At 48.5% G+C, this 22,207-nt stretch overlaps 31 non-coding genes across 31 annotated transcripts; all 31 read right to left on the bottom strand.

Moving 5' to 3' along the window:
* Nucleotides 1–479: 479 nt before the first annotated feature.
* Nucleotides 480–643, bottom strand: LOC136177967 (U1 spliceosomal RNA). Its single transcript, XR_010665459.1, has one exon. It is a non-coding gene; the product is annotated as a U1 spliceosomal RNA (small nuclear RNA).
* Nucleotides 644–1,210: 567 nt separating this feature from the next.
* Nucleotides 1,211–1,401, bottom strand: LOC114917235 (U2 spliceosomal RNA). The gene has a single exon (XR_003805957.2). It is a non-coding gene; the product is annotated as a U2 spliceosomal RNA (small nuclear RNA).
* A 493-nt stretch (nt 1,402–1,894) lies between these two features.
* Nucleotides 1,895–2,058, bottom strand: LOC114917206 (U1 spliceosomal RNA). The gene has a single exon (XR_003805928.1). It is a non-coding gene; the product is annotated as a U1 spliceosomal RNA (small nuclear RNA).
* Nucleotides 2,059–2,625: 567 nt separating this feature from the next.
* LOC114917219 (U2 spliceosomal RNA) lies at nt 2,626–2,816 on the bottom strand. The gene has a single exon (XR_003805941.2). It is a non-coding gene; the product is annotated as a U2 spliceosomal RNA (small nuclear RNA).
* Nucleotides 2,817–3,309: 493 nt separating this feature from the next.
* LOC136177965 (U1 spliceosomal RNA) lies at nt 3,310–3,473 on the bottom strand. Its single transcript, XR_010665457.1, has one exon. It is a non-coding gene; the product is annotated as a U1 spliceosomal RNA (small nuclear RNA).
* Nucleotides 3,474–4,044: 571 nt separating this feature from the next.
* On the bottom strand, nt 4,045–4,235 carry LOC136177802 (U2 spliceosomal RNA). The gene has a single exon (XR_010665295.1). It is a non-coding gene; the product is annotated as a U2 spliceosomal RNA (small nuclear RNA).
* A 493-nt stretch (nt 4,236–4,728) lies between these two features.
* On the bottom strand, nt 4,729–4,892 carry LOC136177964 (U1 spliceosomal RNA). Its single transcript, XR_010665456.1, has one exon. It is a non-coding gene; the product is annotated as a U1 spliceosomal RNA (small nuclear RNA).
* Nucleotides 4,893–5,463: 571 nt separating this feature from the next.
* LOC136177801 (U2 spliceosomal RNA) lies at nt 5,464–5,654 on the bottom strand. The gene has a single exon (XR_010665294.1). It is a non-coding gene; the product is annotated as a U2 spliceosomal RNA (small nuclear RNA).
* Nucleotides 5,655–6,147: 493 nt separating this feature from the next.
* Nucleotides 6,148–6,311, bottom strand: LOC136177963 (U1 spliceosomal RNA). Its single transcript, XR_010665455.1, has one exon. It is a non-coding gene; the product is annotated as a U1 spliceosomal RNA (small nuclear RNA).
* A 567-nt stretch (nt 6,312–6,878) lies between these two features.
* On the bottom strand, nt 6,879–7,069 carry LOC136177854 (U2 spliceosomal RNA). The gene has a single exon (XR_010665348.1). It is a non-coding gene; the product is annotated as a U2 spliceosomal RNA (small nuclear RNA).
* A 493-nt stretch (nt 7,070–7,562) lies between these two features.
* Nucleotides 7,563–7,726, bottom strand: LOC136177962 (U1 spliceosomal RNA). Its single transcript, XR_010665454.1, has one exon. It is a non-coding gene; the product is annotated as a U1 spliceosomal RNA (small nuclear RNA).
* A 571-nt stretch (nt 7,727–8,297) lies between these two features.
* Nucleotides 8,298–8,488, bottom strand: LOC136177853 (U2 spliceosomal RNA). The gene has a single exon (XR_010665347.1). It is a non-coding gene; the product is annotated as a U2 spliceosomal RNA (small nuclear RNA).
* A 493-nt stretch (nt 8,489–8,981) lies between these two features.
* Nucleotides 8,982–9,145, bottom strand: LOC136177961 (U1 spliceosomal RNA). The gene has a single exon (XR_010665453.1). It is a non-coding gene; the product is annotated as a U1 spliceosomal RNA (small nuclear RNA).
* A 571-nt stretch (nt 9,146–9,716) lies between these two features.
* LOC136177852 (U2 spliceosomal RNA) lies at nt 9,717–9,907 on the bottom strand. The gene has a single exon (XR_010665346.1). It is a non-coding gene; the product is annotated as a U2 spliceosomal RNA (small nuclear RNA).
* A 493-nt stretch (nt 9,908–10,400) lies between these two features.
* Nucleotides 10,401–10,564, bottom strand: LOC136177960 (U1 spliceosomal RNA). Its single transcript, XR_010665452.1, has one exon. It is a non-coding gene; the product is annotated as a U1 spliceosomal RNA (small nuclear RNA).
* A 571-nt stretch (nt 10,565–11,135) lies between these two features.
* On the bottom strand, nt 11,136–11,326 carry LOC136177851 (U2 spliceosomal RNA). The gene has a single exon (XR_010665345.1). It is a non-coding gene; the product is annotated as a U2 spliceosomal RNA (small nuclear RNA).
* Nucleotides 11,327–11,819: 493 nt separating this feature from the next.
* On the bottom strand, nt 11,820–11,983 carry LOC136177959 (U1 spliceosomal RNA). Its single transcript, XR_010665451.1, has one exon. It is a non-coding gene; the product is annotated as a U1 spliceosomal RNA (small nuclear RNA).
* A 573-nt stretch (nt 11,984–12,556) lies between these two features.
* LOC136177849 (U2 spliceosomal RNA) lies at nt 12,557–12,747 on the bottom strand. Its single transcript, XR_010665343.1, has one exon. It is a non-coding gene; the product is annotated as a U2 spliceosomal RNA (small nuclear RNA).
* A 493-nt stretch (nt 12,748–13,240) lies between these two features.
* Nucleotides 13,241–13,404, bottom strand: LOC136177796 (U1 spliceosomal RNA). The gene has a single exon (XR_010665289.1). It is a non-coding gene; the product is annotated as a U1 spliceosomal RNA (small nuclear RNA).
* Nucleotides 13,405–13,977: 573 nt separating this feature from the next.
* Nucleotides 13,978–14,168, bottom strand: LOC136177848 (U2 spliceosomal RNA). The gene has a single exon (XR_010665342.1). It is a non-coding gene; the product is annotated as a U2 spliceosomal RNA (small nuclear RNA).
* A 493-nt stretch (nt 14,169–14,661) lies between these two features.
* LOC136177958 (U1 spliceosomal RNA) lies at nt 14,662–14,825 on the bottom strand. Its single transcript, XR_010665450.1, has one exon. It is a non-coding gene; the product is annotated as a U1 spliceosomal RNA (small nuclear RNA).
* A 573-nt stretch (nt 14,826–15,398) lies between these two features.
* Nucleotides 15,399–15,589, bottom strand: LOC136177915 (U2 spliceosomal RNA). The gene has a single exon (XR_010665409.1). It is a non-coding gene; the product is annotated as a U2 spliceosomal RNA (small nuclear RNA).
* A 493-nt stretch (nt 15,590–16,082) lies between these two features.
* LOC136177957 (U1 spliceosomal RNA) lies at nt 16,083–16,246 on the bottom strand. The gene has a single exon (XR_010665449.1). It is a non-coding gene; the product is annotated as a U1 spliceosomal RNA (small nuclear RNA).
* A 573-nt stretch (nt 16,247–16,819) lies between these two features.
* On the bottom strand, nt 16,820–17,010 carry LOC136177847 (U2 spliceosomal RNA). The gene has a single exon (XR_010665341.1). It is a non-coding gene; the product is annotated as a U2 spliceosomal RNA (small nuclear RNA).
* Nucleotides 17,011–17,503: 493 nt separating this feature from the next.
* LOC136177953 (U1 spliceosomal RNA) lies at nt 17,504–17,667 on the bottom strand. Its single transcript, XR_010665448.1, has one exon. It is a non-coding gene; the product is annotated as a U1 spliceosomal RNA (small nuclear RNA).
* Nucleotides 17,668–18,240: 573 nt separating this feature from the next.
* On the bottom strand, nt 18,241–18,431 carry LOC136177846 (U2 spliceosomal RNA). The gene has a single exon (XR_010665340.1). It is a non-coding gene; the product is annotated as a U2 spliceosomal RNA (small nuclear RNA).
* A 493-nt stretch (nt 18,432–18,924) lies between these two features.
* LOC136177945 (U1 spliceosomal RNA) lies at nt 18,925–19,088 on the bottom strand. The gene has a single exon (XR_010665440.1). It is a non-coding gene; the product is annotated as a U1 spliceosomal RNA (small nuclear RNA).
* A 573-nt stretch (nt 19,089–19,661) lies between these two features.
* Nucleotides 19,662–19,852, bottom strand: LOC136177845 (U2 spliceosomal RNA). The gene has a single exon (XR_010665339.1). It is a non-coding gene; the product is annotated as a U2 spliceosomal RNA (small nuclear RNA).
* A 493-nt stretch (nt 19,853–20,345) lies between these two features.
* On the bottom strand, nt 20,346–20,509 carry LOC136177934 (U1 spliceosomal RNA). Its single transcript, XR_010665429.1, has one exon. It is a non-coding gene; the product is annotated as a U1 spliceosomal RNA (small nuclear RNA).
* A 573-nt stretch (nt 20,510–21,082) lies between these two features.
* LOC136177844 (U2 spliceosomal RNA) lies at nt 21,083–21,273 on the bottom strand. Its single transcript, XR_010665338.1, has one exon. It is a non-coding gene; the product is annotated as a U2 spliceosomal RNA (small nuclear RNA).
* A 493-nt stretch (nt 21,274–21,766) lies between these two features.
* LOC136177925 (U1 spliceosomal RNA) lies at nt 21,767–21,930 on the bottom strand. Its single transcript, XR_010665419.1, has one exon. It is a non-coding gene; the product is annotated as a U1 spliceosomal RNA (small nuclear RNA).
* Nucleotides 21,931–22,207: the final 277 nt, after the last annotated feature.

Raw genomic sequence — 22,207 nt, 5'->3', positions numbered from 1 at the left:
AAGGCCGGCATCACATTCCCCATACAGTCCTCCTCGCCCATGGTCCCGGCAAGCGAGCGTTGCTTTTAAGTGACCGTCGGTAAAACGGAAGAGCAAACTCTTTGATGGAAGCACCTTTAAGATACATGCGTTATGTCAAGCTCTGAAAAATGAGTTCAAACCCTCAACCACCAGATTTATCTGCAGCAGACTTAAGTGAACCAAAAGACAGGAGAAGATTGGGGCCTTTTATTGGCCCACAGCCGTTCTGTAAGGCAGATGTGCCGTGACTGGGATTTCACATTGATCAGAGCAAGGGCTGCTGAATCTGAAACAAATTTGATTGACGAGTGATATTGTGATCTAGCACTAGCAAAGACACTGGCTGCGCATAGCTTTTAAGCCACCTTGGAAATTCTTGCTGTCTGTCTGTTGCTACAGCCAGGTTGGAAGGCAGCATGTCCCTATCTGTTTCCCCCTTATTACTTTCGACAATCCATCAGGGGAGAGCGCGAACGCAGTCCCCCACTACCACAAATTATGCAGTCGAGATTCCCACATTTGGGGAATTCGCATAGGTCAGCCCCACCGGAGTGCAATGGCCAGGCCTCGCCATGGGTGAACCACCTTCTTGATCATGGTATCTCCCCTGCCAGGTAAGTATGAGTTGTACAGCTCAGGGCAAAAGGAGTCCTTCACAGGACCATCGCCCTGACTGACGGTCCCAACAACATGCGAACCACCGAAATCAGAGTTTCTGCACTGGGTGTCCCTTCTACTTGTCCTCAACACAGAAGAAAGTTTTGTGTTGAGGCCCGATAGGGCTTGTCTTTCTACATGCAAGTGGAGAAATAAGGCTCATCATTCTAACAGGTCGTGCCACACTTCCACATCAAAGCCAACCGATAGCTACCGCCAGTGTGTGTGTGTGTGTTTTTCTTACCGCCAACAAAAGAACAGTCGAAGCAGCAGCTAGGCCAGAAACACTTTGCAACAATGACTGTTGATATGTTATTGCGTGTCTGTGTGCTACTACAGCAATAGCATACACAGAGTGGCAAATGGGGGAACTGGCACACAAATAACCCCAAACCTGACTAAAATTCCAGTTCATTTCAAAAAGCTTGCGTCCCGGCAGCATGTCAACGCAGTGACAAAGCCAGGCCAGACTCACACACATATTTCTCTTAAATGCAGTGAAAAGAAAGGATTATTTTAAACACTGAAGAGAGGAGGGTGCACCGTTCCCGGAGGTACTGCAATACCGGGTCGATGCGTGGAGTGGACGGAGCAAGCCCCTGTTCCATCTCCCAAGTCCAAAAATCAATTTAATATATGGTCCCCGGGTAGGGGACGTATCAGATATTAAACTGATAAGAACAGATACTACACTTGATCTTAGCCAAAAGGCCGAGAAGCGATGCCCCTGACAGGCTAAGGCCGGCATCACATTCCCCATACAGTCCTCCTCGCCCATGGTCCCGGCAAGCGAGCGTTGCTTTTAAGTGACCGTCGGTAAAACGGAAGAGCAAACTCTTTGATGGAAGCACCTTTAAGATACATGCGTTATGTCAAGCTCTGAAAAATGAGTTCAAACCCTCAACCACCAGATTTATCTGCAGCAGACTTAAGTGAACCAAAAGACAGGAGAAGATTGGGGCCTTTTATTGGCCCACAGCCGTTCTGTAAGGCAGATGTGCCGTGACTGGGATTTCACATTGATCAGAGCAAGGGCTGCTGAATCTGAAACAAATTTGATTGACGAGTGATATTGTGATCTAGCACTAGCAAAGACACTGGCTGCGCATAGCTTTTAAGCCACCTTGGAAATTCTTGCTGTCTGTCTGTTGCTACAGCCAGGTTGGAAGGCAGCATGTCCCTATCTGTTTCCCCCTTATTACTTTCGACAATCCATCAGGGGAGAGCGCGAACGCAGTCCCCCACTACCACAAATTATGCAGTCGAGATTCCCACATTTGGGGAATTCGCATAGGTCAGCCCCACCGGAGTGCAATGGCCAGGCCTCGCCATGGGTGAACCACCTTCTTGATCATGGTATCTCCCCTGCCAGGTAAGTATGAGTTGTACAGCTCAGGGCAAAAGGAGTCCTTCACAGGACCATCGCCCTGACTGACGGTCCCAACAACATGCGAACCACCGAAATCAGAGTTTCTGCACTGGGTGTCCCTTCTACTTGTCCTCAACACAGAAGAAAGTTTTGTGTTGAGGCCCGATAGGGCTTGTCTTTCTACATGCAAGTGGAGAAATAAGGCTCATCATTCTAACAGGTCGTGCCACACTTCCACATCAAAGCCAACCGATAGCTACCGCCAGTGTGTGTGTGTGTGTTTTTCTTACCGCCAACAAAAGAACAGTCGAAGCAGCAGCTAGGCCAGAAACACTTTGCAACAATGACTGTTGATATGTTATTGCGTGTCTGTGTGCTACTACAGCAATAGCATACACAGAGTGGCAAATGGGGGAACTGGCACACAAATAACCCCAAACCTGACTAAAATTCCAGTTCATTTCAAAAAGCTTGCGTCCCGGCAGCATGTCAACGCAGTGACAAAGCCAGGCCAGACTCACACACATATTTCTCTTAAATGCAGTGAAAAGAAAGGATTATTTTAAACACTGAAGAGAGGAGGGTGCACCGTTCCCGGAGGTACTGCAATACCGGGTCGATGCGTGGAGTGGACGGAGCAAGCCCCTGTTCCATCTCCCAAGTCCAAAAATCAATTTAATATATGGTCCCCGGGTAGGGGACGTATCAGATATTAAACTGATAAGAACAGATACTACACTTGATCTTAGCCAAAAGGCCGAGAAGCGATGCCCCTGACAGGCTAAGGCCGGCATCACATTCCCCATACAGTCCTCCTCGCCCATGGTCCCGGCAAGCGAGCGTTGCTTTTAAGTGACCGTCGGTAAAACGGAAGAGCAAACTCTTTGATGGAAGCACCTTTAAGATACATGCGTTATGTCAAGCTCTGAAAAATGAGTTCAAACCCTCAACCACCAGATTTATCTGCAGCAGACTTAAGTGAACCAAAAGACAGGAGAAGATTGGGGCCTTTTATTGGCCCACAGCCGTTCTGTAAGGCAGATGTGCCGTGACTGGGATTTCACATTGATCAGAGCAAGGGCTGCTGAATCTGAAACAAATTTGATTGACGAGTGATATTGTGATCTAGCACTAGCAAAGACACTGGCTGCGCATAGCTTTTAAGCCACCTTGGAAATTCTTGCTGTCTGTCTGTTGCTACAGCCAGGTTGGAAGGCAGCATGTCCCTATCTGTTTCCCCCTTATTACTTTCGACAATCCATCAGGGGAGAGCGCGAACGCAGTCCCCCACTACCACAAATTATGCAGTCGAGATTCCCACATTTGGGGAATTCGCATAGGTCAGCCCCACCGGAGTGCAATGGCCAGGCCTCGCCATGGGTGAACCACCTTCTTGATCATGGTATCTCCCCTGCCAGGTAAGTATGAGTTGTACAGCTCAGGGCAAAAGGAGTCCTTCACAGGACCATCGCCCTGACTGACGGTCCCAACAACATGCGAACCACCGAAATCAGAGTTTCTGCACTGGGTGTCCCTTCTACTTGTCCTCAACACAGAAGAAAGTTTTGTGTTGAGGCCCGATAGGGCTTGTCTTTCTACATGCAAGTGGAGAAATAAGGCTCATCATTCTAACAGGTCGTGCCACACTTCCACATCAAAGCCAACCGATAGCTACCGCCAGTGTGTGTGTGTGTGTGTGTTTTTCTTACCGCCAACAAAAGAACAGTCGAAGCAGCAGCTAGGCCAGAAACACTTTGCAACAATGACTGTTGATATGTTATTGCGTGTCTGTGTGCTACTACAGCAATAGCATACACAGAGTGGCAAATGGGGGAACTGGCACACAAATAACCCCAAACCTGACTAAAATTCCAGTTCATTTCAAAAAGCTTGCGTCCCGGCAGCATGTCAACGCAGTGACAAAGCCAGGCCAGACTCACACACATATTTCTCTTAAATGCAGCGAAAAGAAAGGATTATTTTAAACACTGAAGAGAGGAGGGTGCACCGTTCCCGGAGGTACTGCAATACCGGGTCGATGCGTGGAGTGGACGGAGCAAGCCCCTGTTCCATCTCCCAAGTCCAAAAATCAATTTAATATATGGTCCCCGGATAGGGGACGTATCAGATATTAAACTGATAAGAACAGATACTACACTTGATCTTAGCCAAAAGGCCGAGAAGCGATGCCCCTGACAGGCTAAGGCCGGCATCACATTCCCCATACAGTCCTCCTCGCCCATGGTCCCGGCAAGCGAGCGTTGCTTTTAAGTGACCGTCGGTAAAACGGAAGAGCAAACTCTTTGATGGAAGCACCTTTAAGATACATGCGTTATGTCAAGCTCTGAAAAATGAGTTCAAACCCTCAACCACCAGATTTATCTGCAGCAGACTTAAGTGAACCAAAAGACAGGAGAAGATTGGGGCCTTTTATTGGCCCACAGCCGTTCTGTAAGGCAGATGTGCCGTGACTGGGATTTCACATTGATCAGAGCAAGGGCTGCTGAATCTGAAACAAATTTGATTGACGAGTGATATTGTGATCTAGCACTAGCAAAGACACTGGCTGCGCATAGCTTTTAAGCCACCTTGGAAATTATTGCTGTCTGTCTGTTGCTACAGCCAGGTTGGAAGGCAGCATGTCCCTATCTGTTTCCCCCTTATTACTTTCGACAATCCATCAGGGGAGAGCGCGAACGCAGTCCCCCACTACCACAAATTATGCAGTCGAGATTCCCACATTTGGGGAATTCGCATAGGTCAGCCCCACCGGAGTGCAATGGCCAGGCCTCGCCATGGGTGAACCACCTTCTTGATCATGGTATCTCCCCTGCCAGGTAAGTATGAGTTGTACAGCTCAGGGCAAAAGGAGTCCTTCACAGGACCATCGCCCTGACTGACGGTCCCAACAACATGCGAACCACCGAAATCAGAGTTTCTGCACTGGGTGTCCCTTCTACTTGTCCTCAACACAGAAGAAAGTTTTGTGTTGAGGCCCGATAGGGCTTGTCTTTCTACATGCAAGTGGAGAAATAAGGCTCATCATTCTAACAGGTCGTGCCACACTTCCACATCAAAGCCAACCGATAGCTACCGCCAGTGTGTGTGTGTGTGTGTGTTTTTCTTACCGCCAACAAAAGAACAGTCGAAGCAGCAGCTAGGCCAGAAACACTTTGCAACAATGACTGTTGATATGTTATTGCGTGTCTGTGTGCTACTACAGCAATAGCATACACAGAGTGGCAAATGGGGGAACTGGCACACAAATAACCCCAAACCTGACTAAAATTCCAGTTCATTTCAAAAAGCTTGCGTCCCGGCAGCATGTCAACGCAGTGACAAAGCCAGGCCAGACTCACACACATATTTCTCTTAAATGCAGTGAAAAGAAAGGATTATTTTAAACACTGAAGAGAGGAGGGTGCACCGTTCCCGGAGGTACTGCAATACCGGGTCGATGCGTGGAGTGGACGGAGCAAGCCCCTGTTCCATCTCCCAAGTCCAAAAATCAATTTAATATATGGTCCCCGGATAGGGGACGTATCAGATATTAAACTGATAAGAACAGATACTACACTTGATCTTAGCCAAAAGGCCGAGAAGCGATGCCCCTGACAGGCTAAGGCCGGCATCACATTCCCCATACAGTCCTCCTCGCCCATGGTCCCGGCAAGCGAGCGTTGCTTTTAAGTGACCGTCGGTAAAACGGAAGAGCAAACTCTTTGATGGAAGCACCTTTAAGATACATGCGTTATGTCAAGCTCTGAAAAATGAGTTCAAACCCTCAACCACCAGATTTATCTGCAGCAGACTTAAGTGAACCAAAAGACAGGAGAAGATTGGGGCCTTTTATTGGCCCACAGCCGTTCTGTAAGGCAGATGTGCCGTGACTGGGATTTCACATTGATCAGAGCAAGGGCTGCTGAATCTGAAACAAATTTGATTGACGAGTGATATTGTGATCTAGCACTAGCAAAGACACTGGCTGCGCATAGCTTTTAAGCCACCTTGGAAATTCTTGCTGTCTGTCTGTTGCTACAGCCAGGTTGGAAGGCAGCATGTCCCTATCTGTTTCCCCCTTATTACTTTCGACAATCCATCAGGGGAGAGCGCGAACGCAGTCCCCCACTACCACAAATTATGCAGTCGAGATTCCCACATTTGGGGAATTCGCATAGGTCAGCCCCACCGGAGTGCAATGGCCAGGCCTCGCCATGGGTGAACCACCTTCTTGATCATGGTATCTCCCCTGCCAGGTAAGTATGAGTTGTACAGCTCAGGGCAAAAGGAGTCCTTCACAGGACCATCGCCCTGACTGACGGTCCCAACAACATGCGAACCACCGAAATCAGAGTTTCTGCACTGGGTGTCCCTTCTACTTGTCCTCAACACAGAAGAAAGTTTTGTGTTGAGGCCCGATAGGGCTTGTCTTTCTACATGCAAGTGGAGAAATAAGGCTCATCATTCTAACAGGTCGTGCCACACTTCCACATCAAAGCCAACCGATAGCTACCGCCAGTGTGTGTGTGTGTGTTTTTCTTACCGCCAACAAAAGAACAGTCGAAGCAGCAGCTAGGCCAGAAACACTTTGCAACAATGACTGTTGATATGTTATTGCGTGTCTGTGTGCTACTACAGCAATAGCATACACAGAGTGGCAAATGGGGGAACTGGCACACAAATAACCCCAAACCTGACTAAAATTCCAGTTCATTTCAAAAAGCTTGCGTCCCGGCAGCATGTCAACGCAGTGACAAAGCCAGGCCAGACTCACACACATATTTCTCTTAAATGCAGCGAAAAGAAAGGATTATTTTAAACACTGAAGAGAGGAGGGTGCACCGTTCCCGGAGGTACTGCAATACCGGGTCGATGCGTGGAGTGGACGGAGCAAGCCCCTGTTCCATCTCCCAAGTCCAAAAATCAATTTAATATATGGTCCCCGGGTAGGGGACGTATCAGATATTAAACTGATAAGAACAGATACTACACTTGATCTTAGCCAAAAGGCCGAGAAGCGATGCCCCTGACAGGCTAAGGCCGGCATCACATTCCCCATACAGTCCTCCTCGCCCATGGTCCCGGCAAGCGAGCGTTGCTTTTAAGTGACCGTCGGTAAAACGGAAGAGCAAACTCTTTGATGGAAGCACCTTTAAGATACATGCGTTATGTCAAGCTCTGAAAAATGAGTTCAAACCCTCAACCACCAGATTTATCTGCAGCAGACTAAAGTGAACCAAAAGACAGGAGAAGATTGGGGCCTTTTATTGGCCCACAGCCGTTCTGTAAGGCAGATGTGCCGTGACTGGGATTTCACATTGATCAGAGCAAGGGCTGCTGAATCTGAAACAAATTTGATTGACGAGTGATATTGTGATCTAGCACTAGCAAAGACACTGGCTGCGCATAGCTTTTAAGCCACCTTGGAAATTCTTGCTGTCTGTCTGTTGCTACAGCCAGGTTGGAAGGCAGCATGTCCCTATCTGTTTCCCCCTTATTACTTTCGACAATCCATCAGGGGAGAGCGCGAACGCAGTCCCCCACTACCACAAATTATGCAGTCGAGATTCCCACATTTGGGGAATTCGCATAGGTCAGCCCCACCGGAGTGCAATGGCCAGGCCTCGCCATGGGTGAACCACCTTCTTGATCATGGTATCTCCCCTGCCAGGTAAGTATGAGTTGTACAGCTCAGGGCAAAAGGAGTCCTTCACAGGACCATCGCCCTGACTGACGGTCCCAACAACATGCGAACCACCGAAATCAGAGTTTCTGCACTGGGTGTCCCTTCTACTTGTCCTCAACACAGAAGAAAGTTTTGTGTTGAGGCCCGATAGGGCTTGTCTTTCTACATGCAAGTGGAGAAATAAGGCTCATCATTCTAACAGGTCGTGCCACACTTCCACATCAAAGCCAACCGATAGCTACCGCCAGTGTGTGTGTGTGTGTGTGTTTTTCTTACCGCCAACAAAAGAACAGTCGAAGCAGCAGCTAGGCCAGAAACACTTTGCAACAATGACTGTTGATATGTTATTGCGTGTCTGTGTGCTACTACAGCAATAGCATACACAGAGTGGCAAATGGGGGAACTGGCACACAAATAACCCCAAACCTGACTAAAATTCCAGTTCATTTCAAAAAGCTTGCGTCCCGGCAGCATGTCAACGCAGTGACAAAGCCAGGCCAGACTCACACACATATTTCTCTTAAATGCAGCGAAAAGAAAGGATTATTTTAAACACTGAAGAGAGGAGGGTGCACCGTTCCCGGAGGTACTGCAATACCGGGTCGATGCGTGGAGTGGACGGAGCAAGCCCCTGTTCCATCTCCCAAGTCCAAAAATCAATTTAATATATGGTCCCCGGGTAGGGGACGTATCAGATATTAAACTGATAAGAACAGATACTACACTTGATCTTAGCCAAAAGGCCGAGAAGCGATGCCCCTGACAGGCTAAGGCCGGCATCACATTCCCCATACAGTCCTCCTCGCCCATGGTCCCGGCAAGCGAGCGTTGCTTTTAAGTGACCGTCGGTAAAACGGAAGAGCAAACTCTTTGATGGAAGCACCTTTAAGATACATGCGTTATGTCAAGCTCTGAAAAATGAGTTCAAACCCTCAACCACCAGATTTATCTGCAGCAGACTAAAGTGAACCAAAAGACAGGAGAAGATTGGGGCCTTTTATTGGCCCACAGCCGTTCTGTAAGGCAGATGTGCCGTGACTGGGATTTCACATTGATCAGAGCAAGGGCTGCTGAATCTGAAACAAATTTGATTGACGAGTGATATTGTGATCTAGCACTAGCAAAGACACTGGCTGCGCATAGCTTTTAAGCCACCTTGGAAATTCTTGCTGTCTGTCTGTTGCTACAGCCAGGTTGGAAGGCAGCATGTCCCTATCTGTTTCCCCCTTATTACTTTCGACAATCCATCAGGGGAGAGCGCGAACGCAGTCCCCCACTACCACAAATTATGCAGTCGAGATTCCCACATTTGGGGAATTCGCATAGGTCAGCCCCACCGGAGTGCAATGGCCAGGCCTCGCCATGGGTGAACCACCTTCTTGATCATGGTATCTCCCCTGCCAGGTAAGTATGAGTTGTACAGCTCAGGGCAAAAGGAGTCCTTCACAGGACCATCGCCCTGACTGACGGTCCCAACAACATGCGAACCACCGAAATCAGAGTTTCTGCACTGGGTGTCCCTTCTACTTGTCCTCAACACAGAAGAAAGTTTTGTGTTGAGGCCCGATAGGGCTTGTCTTTCTACATGCAAGTGGAGAAATAAGGCTCATCATTCTAACAGGTCGTGCCACACTTCCACATCAAAGCCAACCGATAGCTACCGCCAGTGTGTGTGTGTGTGTGTGTTTTTCTTACCGCCAACAAAAGAACAGTCGAAGCAGCAGCTAGGCCAGAAACACTTTGCAACAATGACTGTTGATATGTTATTGCGTGTCTGTGTGCTACTACAGCAATAGCATACACAGAGTGGCAAATGGGGGAACTGGCACACAAATAACCCCAAACCTGACTAAAATTCCAGTTCATTTCAAAAAGCTTGCGTCCCGGCAGCATGTCAACGCAGTGACAACGCCAGGCCAGACTCACACACATATTTCTCTTAAATGCAGCGAAAAGAAAGGATTATTTTAAACACTGAAGAGAGGAGGGTGCACCGTTCCCGGAGGTACTGCAATACCGGGTCGATGCGTGGAGTGGACGGAGCAAGCCCCTGTTCCATCTCCCAAGTCCAAAAATCAATTTAATATATGGTCCCCGGGTAGGGGACGTATCAGATATTAAACTGATAAGAACAGATACTACACTTGATCTTAGCCAAAAGGCCGAGAAGCGATGCCCCTGACAGGCTAAGGCCGGCATCACATTCCCCATACAGTCCTCCTCGCCCATGGTCCCGGCAAGCGAGCGTTGCTTTTAAGTGACCGTCGGTAAAACGGAAGAGCAAACTCTTTGATGGAAGCACCTTTAAGATACATGCGTTATGTCAAGCTCTGAAAAATGAGTTCAAACCCTCAACCACCAGATTTATCTGCAGCAGACTTAAGTGAACCAAAAGACAAGAGAAGATTGGGGCCTTTTATTGGCCCACAGCCGTTCTGTAAGGCAGATGTGCCGTGACTGGGATTTCACATTGATCAGAGCAAGGGCTGCTGAATCTGAAACAAATTTGATTGACGAGTGATATTGTGATCTAGCACTAGCAAAGACACTGGCTGCGCATAGCTTTTAAGCCACCTTGGAAATTCTTGCTGTCTGTCTGTTGCTACAGCCAGGTTGGAAGGCAGCATGTCCCTATCTGTTTCCCCCTTATTACTTTCGACAATCCATCAGGGGAGAGCGCGAACGCAGTCCCCCACTACCACAAATTATGCAGTCGAGATTCCCACATTTGGGGAATTCGCATAGGTCAGCCCCACCGGAGTGCAATGGCCAGGCCTCGCCATGGGTGAACCACCTTCTTGATCATGGTATCTCCCCTGCCAGGTAAGTATGAGTTGTACAGCTCAGGGCAAAAGGAGTCCTTCACAGGACCATCGCCCTGACTGACGGTCCCAACAACATGCGAACCACCGAAATCAGAGTTTCTGCACTGGGTGTCCCTTCTACTTGTCCTCAACACAGAAGAAAGTTTTGTGTTGAGGCCCGATAGGGCTTGTCTTTCTACATGCAAGTGGAGAAATAAGGCTCATCATTCTAACAGGTCGTGCCACACTTCCACATCAAAGCCAACCGATAGCTACCGCCAGTGTGTGTGTGTGTGTGTGTTTTTCTTACCGCCAACAAAAGAACAGTCGAAGCAGCAGCTAGGCCAGAAACACTTTGCAACAATGACTGTTGATATGTTATTGCGTGTCTGTGTGCTACTACAGCAATAGCATACACAGAGTGGCAAATGGGGGAACTGGCACACAAATAACCCCAAACCTGACTAAAATTCCAGTTCATTTCAAAAAGCTTGCGTCCCGGCAGCATGTCAACGCAGTGACAACGCCAGGCCAGACTCACACACATATTTCTCTTAAATGCAGCGAAAAGAAAGGATTATTTTAAACACTGAAGAGAGGAGGGTGCACCGTTCCCGGAGGTACTGCAATACCGGGTCGATGCGTGGAGTGGACGGAGCAAGCCCCTGTTCCATCTCCCAAGTCCAAAAATCAATTTAATATATGGTCCCCGGGTAGGGGACGTATCAGATATTAAACTGATAAGAACAGATACTACACTTGATCTTAGCCAAAAGGCCGAGAAGCGATGCCCCTGACAGGCTAAGGCCGGCATCACATTCCCCATACAGTCCTCCTCGCCCATGGTCCCGGCAAGCGAGCGTTGCTTTTAAGTGACCGTCGGTAAAACGGAAGAGCAAACTCTTTGATGGAAGCACCTTTAAGATACATGCGTTATGTCAAGCTCTGAAAAATGAGTTCAAACCCTCAACCACCAGATTTATCTGCAGCAGACTTAAGTGAACCAAAAGACAGGAGAAGATTGGGGCCTTTTATTGGCCCACAGCCGTTCTGTAAGGCAGATGTGCCGTGACTGGGATTTCACATTGATCAGAGCAAGGGCTGCTGAATCTGAAACAAATTTGATTGACGAGTGATATTGTGATCTAGCACTAGCAAAGACACTGGCTGCGCATAGCTTTTAAGCCACCTTGGAAATTCTTGCTGTCTGTCTGTTGCTACAGCCAGGTTGGAAGGCAGCATGTCCCTATCTGTTTCCCCCTTATTACTTTCGACAATCCATCAGGGGAGAGCGCGAACGCAGTCCCCCACTACCACAAATTATGCAGTCGAGATTCCCACATTTGGGGAATTCGCATAGGTCAGCCCCACCGGAGTGCAATGGCCAGGCCTCGCCATGGGTGAACCACCTTCTTGATCATGGTATCTCCCCTGCCAGGTAAGTATGAGTTGTACAGCTCAGGGCAAAAGGAGTCCTTCACAGGACCATCGCCCTGACTGACGGTCCCAACAACATGCGAACCACCGAAATCAGAGTTTCTGCACTGGGTGTCCCTTCTACTTGTCCTCAACACAGAAGAAAGTTTTGTGTTGAGGCCCGATAGGGCTTGTCTTTCTACATGCAAGTGGAGAAATAAGGCTCATCATTCTAACAGGTCGTGCCACACTTCCACATCAAAGCCAACCGATAGCTACCGCCAGTGTGTGTGTGTGTGTGTGTGTTTTTCTTACCGCCAACAAAAGAACAGTCGAAGCAGCAGCTAGGCCAGAAACACTTTGCAACAATGACTGTTGATATGTTATTGCGTGTCTGTGTGCTACTACAGCAATAGCATACACAGAGTGGCAAATGGGGGAACTGGCACACAAATAACCCCAAACCTGACTAAAATTCCAGTTCATTTCAAAAAGCTTGCGTCCCGGCAGCATGTCAACGCAGTGACAACGCCAGGCCAGACTCACACACATATTTCTCTTAAATGCAGCGAAAAGAAAGGATTATTTTAAACACTGAAGAGAGGAGGGTGCACCGTTCCCGGAGGTACTGCAATACCGGGTCGATGCGTGGAGTGGACGGAGCAAGCCCCTGTTCCATCTCCCAAGTCCAAAAATCAATTTAATATATGGTCCCCGGGTAGGGGACGTATCAGATATTAAACTGATAAGAACAGATACTACACTTGATCTTAGCCAAAAGGCCGAGAAGCGATGCCCCTGACAGGCTAAGGCCGGCATCACATTCCCCATACAGTCCTCCTCGCCCATGGTCCCGGCAAGCGAGCGTTGCTTTTAAGTGACCGTCGGTAAAACGGAAGAGCAAACTCTTTGATGGAAGCACCTTTAAGATACATGCGTTATGTCAAGCTCTGAAAAATGAGTTCAAACCCTCAACCACCAGATTTATCTGCAGCAGACTTAAGTGAACCAAAAGACAGGAGAAGATTGGGGCCTTTTATTGGCCCACAGCCGTTCTGTAAGGCAGATGTGCCGTGACTGGGATTTCACATTGATCAGAGCAAGGGCTGCTGAATCTGAAACAAATTTGATTGACGAGTGATATTGTGATCTAGCACTAGCAAAGACACTGGCTGCGCATAGCTTTTAAGCCACCTTGGAAATTCTTGCTGTCTGTCTGTTGCTACAGCCAGGTTGGAAGGCAGCATGTCCCTATCTGTTTCCCCCTTATTACTTTCGACAATCCATCAGGGGAGAGCGCGAATGCAGTCCCCCACTACCACAAATTATGCAGTCGAGATTCCCACATTTGGGGAATTCGCATAGGTCAGCCCCACCGGAGTGCAATGGCCAGGCCTCGCCATGGGTGAACCACCTTCTTGATCATGGTATCTCCCCTGCCAGGTAAGTATGAGTTGTACAGCTCAGGGCAAAAGGAGTCCTTCACAGGACCATCGCCCTGACTGACGGTCCCAACAACATGCGAACCACCGAAATCAGAGTTTCTGCACTGGGTGTCCCTTCTACTTGTCCTCAACACAGAAGAAAGTTTTGTGTTGAGGCCCGATAGGGCTTGTCTTTCTACATGCAAGTGGAGAAATAAGGCTCATCATTCTAACAGGTCGTGCCACACTTCCACATCAAAGCCAACCGATAGCTACCGCCAGTGTGTGTGTGTGTGTGTGTGTTTTTCTTACCGCCAACAAAAGAACAGTCGAAGCAGCAGCTAGGCCAGAAACACTTTGCAACAATGACTGTTGATATGTTATTGCGTGTCTGTGTGCTACTACAGCAATAGCATACACAGAGTGGCAAATGGGGGAACTGGCACACAAATAACCCCAAACCTGACTAAAATTCCAGTTCATTTCAAAAAGCTTGCGTCCCGGCAGCATGTCAACGCAGTGACAACGCCAGGCCAGACTCACACACATATTTCTCTTAAATGCAGCGAAAAGAAAGGATTATTTTAAACACTGAAGAGAGGAGGGTGCACCGTTCCCGGAGGTACTGCAATACCGGGTCGATGCGTGGAGTGGACGGAGCAAGCCCCTGTTCCATCTCCCAAGTCCAAAAATCAATTTAATATATGGTCCCCGGGTAGGGGACGTATCAGATATTAAACTGATAAGAACAGATACTACACTTGATCTTAGCCAAAAGGCCGAGAAGCGATGCCCCTGACAGGCTAAGGCCGGCATCACATTCCCCATACAGTCCTCCTCGCCCATGGTCCCGGCAAGCGAGCGTTGCTTTTAAGTGACCGTCGGTAAAACGGAAGAGCAAACTCTTTGATGGAAGCACCTTTAAGATACATGCGTTATGTCAAGCTCTGAAAAATGAGTTCAAACCCTCAACCACCAGATTTATCTGCAGCAGACTTAAGTGAACCAAAAGACAGGAGAAGATTGGGGCCTTTTATTGGCCCACAGCCGTTCTGTAAGGCAGATGTGCCGTGACTGGGATTTCACATTGATCAGAGCAAGGGCTGCTGAATCTGAAACAAATTTGATTGACGAGTGATATTGTGATCTAGCACTAGCAAAGACACTGGCTGCGCATAGCTTTTAAGCCACCTTGGAAATTCTTGCTGTCTGTCTGTTGCTACAGCCAGGTTGGAAGGCAGCATGTCCCTATCTGTTTCCCCCTTATTACTTTCGACAATCCATCAGGGGAGAGCGCGAACGCAGTCCCCCACTACCACAAATTATGCAGTCGAGATTCCCACATTTGGGGAATTCGCATAGGTCAGCCCCACCGGAGTGCAATGGCCAGGCCTCGCCATGGGTGAACCACCTTCTTGATCATGGTATCTCCCCTGCCAGGTAAGTATGAGTTGTACAGCTCAGGGCAAAAGGAGTCCTTCACAGGACCATCGCCCTGACTGACGGTCCCAACAACATGCGAACCACCGAAATCAGAGTTTCTGCACTGGGTGTCCCTTCTACTTGTCCTCAACACAGAAGAAAGTTTTGTGTTGAGGCCCGATAGGGCTTGTCTTTCTACATGCAAGTGGAGAAATAAGGCTCATCATTCTAACAGGTCGTGCCACACTTCCACATCAAAGCCAACCGATAGCTACCGCCAGTGTGTGTGTGTGTGTGTGTGTTTTTCTTACCGCCAACAAAAGAACAGTCGAAGCAGCAGCTAGGCCAGAAACACTTTGCAACAATGACTGTTGATATGTTATTGCGTGTCTGTGTGCTACTACAGCAATAGCATACACAGAGTGGCAAATGGGGGAACTGGCACACAAATAACCCCAAACCTGACTAAAATTCCAGTTCATTTCAAAAAGCTTGCGTCCCGGCAGCATGTCAACGCAGTGACAACGCCAGGCCAGACTCACACACATATTTCTCTTAAATGCAGCGAAAAGAAAGGATTATTTTAAACACTGAAGAGAGGAGGGTGCACCGTTCCCGGAGGTACTGCAATACCGGGTCGATGCGTGGAGTGGACGGAGCAAGCCCCTGTTCCATCTCCCAAGTCCAAAAATCAATTTAATATATGATCCCCGGGTAGGGGACGTATCAGATATTAAACTGATAAGAACAGATACTACACTTGATCTTAGCCAAAAGGCCGAGAAGCGATGCCCCTGACAGGCTAAGGCCGGCATCACATTCCCCATACAGTCCTCCTCGCCCATGGTCCCGGCAAGCGAGCGTTGCTTTTAAGTGACCGTCGGTAAAACGGAAGAGCAAACTCTTTGATGGAAGCACCTTTAAGATACATGCGTTATGTCAAGCTCTGAAAAATGAGTTCAAACCCTCAACCACCAGATTTATCTGCAGCAGACTTAAGTGAACCAAAAGACAGGAGAAGATTGGGGCCTTTTATTGGCCCACAGCCGTTCTGTAAGGCAGATGTGCCGTGACTGGGATTTCACATTGATCAGAGCAAGGGCTGCTGAATCTGAAACAAATTTGATTGACGAGTGATATTGTGATCTAGCACTAGCAAAGACACTGGCTGCGCATAGCTTTTAAGCCACCTTGGAAATTCTTGCTGTCTGTCTGTTGCTACAGCCAGGTTGGAAGGCAGCATGTCCCTATCTGTTTCCCCCTTATTACTTTCGACAATCCATCAGGGGAGAGCGCGAACGCAGTCCCCCACTACCACAAATTATGCAGTCGAGATTCCCACATTTGGGGAATTCGCATAGGTCAGCCCCACCGGAGTGCAATGGCCAGGCCTCGCCATGGGTGAACCACCTTCTTGATCATGGTATCTCCCCTGCCAGGTAAGTATGAGTTGTACAGCTCAGGGCAAAAGGAGTCCTTCACAGGACCATCGCCCTGACTGACGGTCCCAACAACATGCGAACCACCGAAATCAGAGTTTCTGCACTGGGTGTCCCTTCTACTTGTCCTCAACACAGAAGAAAGTTTTGTGTTGAGGCCCGATAGGGCTTGTCTTTCTACATGCAAGTGGAGAAATAAGGCTCATCATTCTAACAGGTCGTGCCACACTTCCACATCAAAGCCAACCGATAGCTACCGCCAGTGTGTGTGTGTGTGTGTGTGTTTTTCTTACCGCCAACAAAAGAACAGTCGAAGCAGCAGCTAGGCCAGAAACACTTTGCAACAATGACTGTTGATATGTTATTGCGTGTCTGTGTGCTACTACAGCAATAGCATACACAGAGTGGCAAATGGGGGAACTGGCACACAAATAACCCCAAACCTGACTAAAATTCCAGTTCATTTCAAAAAGCTTGCGTCCCGGCAGCATGTCAACGCAGTGACAACGCCAGGCCAGACTCACACACATATTTCTCTTAAATGCAGCGAAAAGAAAGGATTATTTTAAACACTGAAGAGAGGAGGGTGCACCGTTCCCGGAGGTACTGCAATACCGGGTCGATGCGTGGAGTGGACGGAGCAAGCCCCTGTTCCATCTCCCAAGTCCAAAAATCAATTTAATATATGGTCCCCGGGTAGGGGACGTATCAGATATTAAACTGATAAGAACAGATACTACACTTGATCTTAGCCAAAAGGCCGAGAAGCGATGCCCCTGACAGGCTAAGGCCGGCATCACATTCCCCATACAGTCCTCCTCGCCCATGGTCCCGGCAAGCGAGCGTTGCTTTTAAGTGACCGTCGGTAAAACGGAAGAGCAAACTCTTTGATGGAAGCACCTTTAAGATACATGCGTTATGTCAAGCTCTGAAAAATGAGTTCAAACCCTCAACCACCAGATTTATCTGCAGCAGACTTAAGTGAACCAAAAGACAGGAGAAGATTGGGGCCTTTTATTGGCCCACAGCCGTTCTGTAAGGCAGATGTGCCGTGACTGGGATTTCACATTGATCAGAGCAAGGGCTGCTGAATCTGAAACAAATTTGATTGACGAGTGATATTGTGATCTAGCACTAGCAAAGACACTGGCTGCGCATAGCTTTTAAGCCACCTTGGAAATTCTTGCTGTCTGTCTGTTGCTACAGCCAGGTTGGAAGGCAGCATGTCCCTATCTGTTTCCCCCTTATTACTTTCGACAATCCATCAGGGGAGAGCGCGAACGCAGTCCCCCACTACCACAAATTATGCAGTCGAGATTCCCACATTTGGGGAATTCGCATAGGTCAGCCCCACCGGAGTGCAATGGCCAGGCCTCGCCATGGGTGAACCACCTTCTTGATCATGGTATCTCCCCTGCCAGGTAAGTATGAGTTGTACAGCTCAGGGCAAAAGGAGTCCTTCACAGGACCATCGCCCTGACTGACGGTCCCAACAACATGCGAACCACCGAAATCAGAGTTTCTGCACTGGGTGTCCCTTCTACTTGTCCTCAACACAGAAGAAAGTTTTGTGTTGAGGCCCGATAGGGCTTGTCTTTCTACATGCAAGTGGAGAAATAAGGCTCATCATTCTAACAGGTCGTGCCACACTTCCACATCAAAGCCAACCGATAGCTACCGCCAGTGTGTGTGTGTGTGTGTGTGTTTTTCTTACCGCCAACAAAAGAACAGTCGAAGCAGCAGCTAGGCCAGAAACACTTTGCAACAATGACTGTTGATATGTTATTGCGTGTCTGTGTGCTACTACAGCAATAGCATACACAGAGTGGCAAATGGGGGAACTGGCACACAAATAACCCCAAACCTGACTAAAATTCCAGTTCATTTCAAAAAGCTTGCGTCCCGGCAGCATGTCAACGCAGTGACAACGCCAGGCCAGACTCACACACATATTTCTCTTAAATGCAGCGAAAAGAAAGGATTATTTTAAACACTGAAGAGAGGAGGGTGCACCGTTCCCGGAGGTACTGCAATACCGGGTCGATGCGTGGAGTGGACGGAGCAAGCCCCTGTTCCATCTCCCAAGTCCAAAAATCAATTTAATATATGGTCCCCGGGTAGGGGACGTATCAGATATTAAACTGATAAGAACAGATACTACACTTGATCTTAGCCAAAAGGCCGAGAAGCGATGCCCCTGACAGGCTAAGGCCGGCATCACATTCCCCATACAGTCCTCCTCGCCCATGGTCCCGGCAAGCGAGCGTTGCTTTTAAGTGACCGTCGGTAAAACGGAAGAGCAAACTCTTTGATGGAAGCACCTTTAAGATACATGCGTTATGTCAAGCTCTGAAAAATGAGTTCAAACCCTCAACCACCAGATTTATCTGCAGCAGACTTAAGTGAACCAAAAGACAGGAGAAGATTGGGGCCTTTTATTGGCCCACAGCCGTTCTGTAAGGCAGATGTGCCGTGACTGGGATTTCACATTGATCAGAGCAAGGGCTGCTGAATCTGAAACAAATTTGATTGACGAGTGATATTGTGATCTAGCACTAGCAAAGACACTGGCTGCGCATAGCTTTTAAGCCACCTTGGAAATTCTTGCTGTCTGTCTGTTGCTACAGCCAGGTTGGAAGGCAGCATGTCCCTATCTGTTTCCCCCTTATTACTTTCGACAATCCATCAGGGGAGAGCGCGAACGCAGTCCCCCACTACCACAAATTATGCAGTCGAGATTCCCACATTTGGGGAATTCGCATAGGTCAGCCCCACCGGAGTGCAATGGCCAGGCCTCGCCATGGGTGAACCACCTTCTTGATCATGGTATCTCCCCTGCCAGGTAAGTATGAGTTGTACAGCTCAGGGCAAAAGGAGTCCTTCACAGGACCATCGCCCTGACTGACGGTCCCAACAACATGCGAACCACCGAAATCAGAGTTTCTGCACTGGGTGTCCCTTCTACTTGTCCTCAACACAGAAGAAAGTTTTGTGTTGAGGCCCGATAGGGCTTGTCTTTCTACATGCAAGTGGAGAAATAAGGCTCATCATTCTAACAGGTCGTGCCACACTTCCACATCAAAGCCAACCGATAGCTACCGCCAGTGTGTGTGTGTGTGTGTGTGTTTTTCTTACCGCCAACAAAAGAACAGTCGAAGCAGCAGCTAGGCCAGAAACACTTTGCAACAATGACTGTTGATATGTTATTGCGTGTCTGTGTGCTACTACAGCAATAGCATACACAGAGTGGCAAATGGGGGAACTGGCACACAAATAACCCCAAACCTGACTAAAATTCCAGTTCATTTCAAAAAGCTTGCGTCCCGGCAGCATGTCAACGCAGTGACAACGCCAGGCCAGACTCACACACATATTTCTCTTAAATGCAGCGAAAAGAAAGGATTATTTTAAACACTGAAGAGAGGAGGGTGCACCGTTCCCGGAGGTACTGCAATACCGGGTCGATGCGTGGAGTGGACGGAGCAAGCCCCTGTTCCATCTCCCAAGTCCAAAAATCAATTTAATATATGGTCCCCGGGTAGGGGACGTATCAGATATTAAACTGATAAGAACAGATACTACACTTGATCTTAGCCAAAAGGCCGAGAAGCGATGCCCCTGACAGGCTAAGGCCGGCATCACATTCCCCATACAGTCCTCCTCGCCCATGGTCCCGGCAAGCGAGCGTTGCTTTTAAGTGACCGTCGGTAAAACGGAAGAGCAAACTCTTTGATGGAAGCACCTTTAAGATACATGCGTTATGTCAAGCTCTGAAAAATGAGTTCAAACCCTCAACCACCAGATTTATCTGCAGCAGACTTAAGTGAACCAAAAGACAGGAGAAGATTGGGGCCTTTTATTGGCCCACAGCCGTTCTGTAAGGCAGATGTGCCGTGACTGGGATTTCACATTGATCAGAGCAAGGGCTGCTGAATCTGAAACAAATTTGATTGACGAGTGATATTGTGATCTAGCACTAGCAAAGACACTGGCTGCGCATAGCTTTTAAGCCACCTTGGAAATTCTTGCTGTCTGTCTGTTGCTACAGCCAGGTTGGAAGGCAGCATGTCCCTATCTGTTTCCCCCTTATTACTTTCGACAATCCATCAGGGGAGAGCGCGAACGCAGTCCCCCACTACCACAAATTATGCAGTCGAGATTCCCACATTTGGGGAATTCGCATAGGTCAGCCCCACCGGAGTGCAATGGCCAGGCCTCGCCATGGGTGAACCACCTTCTTGATCATGGTATCTCCCCTGCCAGGTAAGTATGAGTTGTACAGCTCAGGGCAAAAGGAGTCCTTCACAGGACCATCGCCCTGACTGACGGTCCCAACAACATGCGAACCACCGAAATCAGAGTTTCTGCACTGGGTGTCCCTTCTACTTGTCCTCAACACAGAAGAAAGTTTTGTGTTGAGGCCCGATAGGGCTTGTCTTTCTACATGCAAGTGGAGAAATAAGGCTCATCATTCTAACAGGTCGTGCCACACTTCCACATCAAAGCCAACCGATAGCTACCGCCAGTGTGTGTGTGTGTGTGTGTGTTTTTCTTACCGCCAACAAAAGAACAGTCGAAGCAGCAGCTAGGCCAGAAACACTTTGCAACAATGACTGTTGATATGTTATTGCGTGTCTGTGTGCTACTACAGCAATAGCATACACAGAGTGGCAAATGGGGGAACTGGCACACAAATAACCCCAAACCTGACTAAAATTCCAGTTCATTTCAAAAAGCTTGCGTCCCGGCAGCATGTCAACGCAGTGACAACGCCAGGCCAGACTCACACACATATTTCTCTTAAATGCAGCGAAAAGAAAGGATTATTTTAAACACTGAAGAGAGGAGGGTGCACCGTTCCCGGAGGTACTGCAATACCGGGTCGATGCGTGGAGTGGACGGAGCAAGCCCCTGTTCCATCTCCCAAGTCCAAAAATCAATTTAATATATGGTCCCCGGGTAGGGGACGTATCAGATATTAAACTGATAAGAACAGATACTACACTTGATCTTAGCCAAAAGGCCGAGAAGCGATGCCCCTGACAGGCTAAGGCCGGCATCACATTCCCCATACAGTCCTCCTCGCCCATGGTCCCGGCAAGCGAGCGTTGCTTTTAAGTGACCGTCGGTAAAACGGAAGAGCAAACTCTTTGATGGAAGCACCTTTAAGATACATGCGTTATGTCAAGCTCTGAAAAATGAGTTCAAACCCTCAACCACCAGATTTATCTGCAGCAGACTTAAGTGAACCAAAAGACAGGAGAAGATTGGGGCCTTTTATTGGCCCACAGCCGTTCTGTAAGGCAGATGTGCCGTGACTGGGATTTCACATTGATCAGAGCAAGGGCTGCTGAATCTGAAACAAATTTGATTGACGAGTGATATTGTGATCTAGCACTAGCAAAGACACTGGCTGCGCATAGCTTTTAAGCCACCTTGGAAATTCTTGCTGTCTGTCTGTTGCTACAGCCAGGTTGGAAGGCAGCATGTCCCTATCTGTTTCCCCCTTATTACTTTCGACAATCCATCAGGGGAGAGCGCGAACGCAGTCCCCCACTACCACAAATTATGCAGTCGAGATTCCCACATTTGGGGAATTCGCATAGGTCAGCCCCACCGGAGTGCAATGGCCAGGCCTCGCCATGGGTGAACCACCTTCTTGATCATGGTATCTCCCCTGCCAGGTAAGTATGAGTTGTACAGCTCAGGGCAAAAGGAGTCCTTCACAGGACCATCGCCCTGACTGACGGTCCCAACAACATGCGAACCACCGAAATCAGAGTTTCTGCACTGGGTGTCCCTTCTACTTGTCCTCAACACAGAAGAAAGTTTTGTGTTGAGGCCCGATAGGGCTTGTCTTTCTACATGCAAGTGGAGAAATAAGGCTCATCATTCTAACAGGTCGTGCCACACTTCCACATCAAAGCCAACCGATAGCTACCGCCAGTGTGTGTGTGTGTGTGTGTGTT

This window comes from Labrus bergylta, chromosome 23, assembly GCF_963930695.1.
Source record: "Labrus bergylta chromosome 23, fLabBer1.1, whole genome shotgun sequence".
In the NCBI taxonomy this organism is placed as follows: domain Eukaryota; kingdom Metazoa; phylum Chordata; class Actinopteri; order Labriformes; family Labridae; genus Labrus; species Labrus bergylta.
Note: the sequence above shows the minus strand (reverse complement) of the source record. Positions and strands in the feature narration are given on the sequence as shown.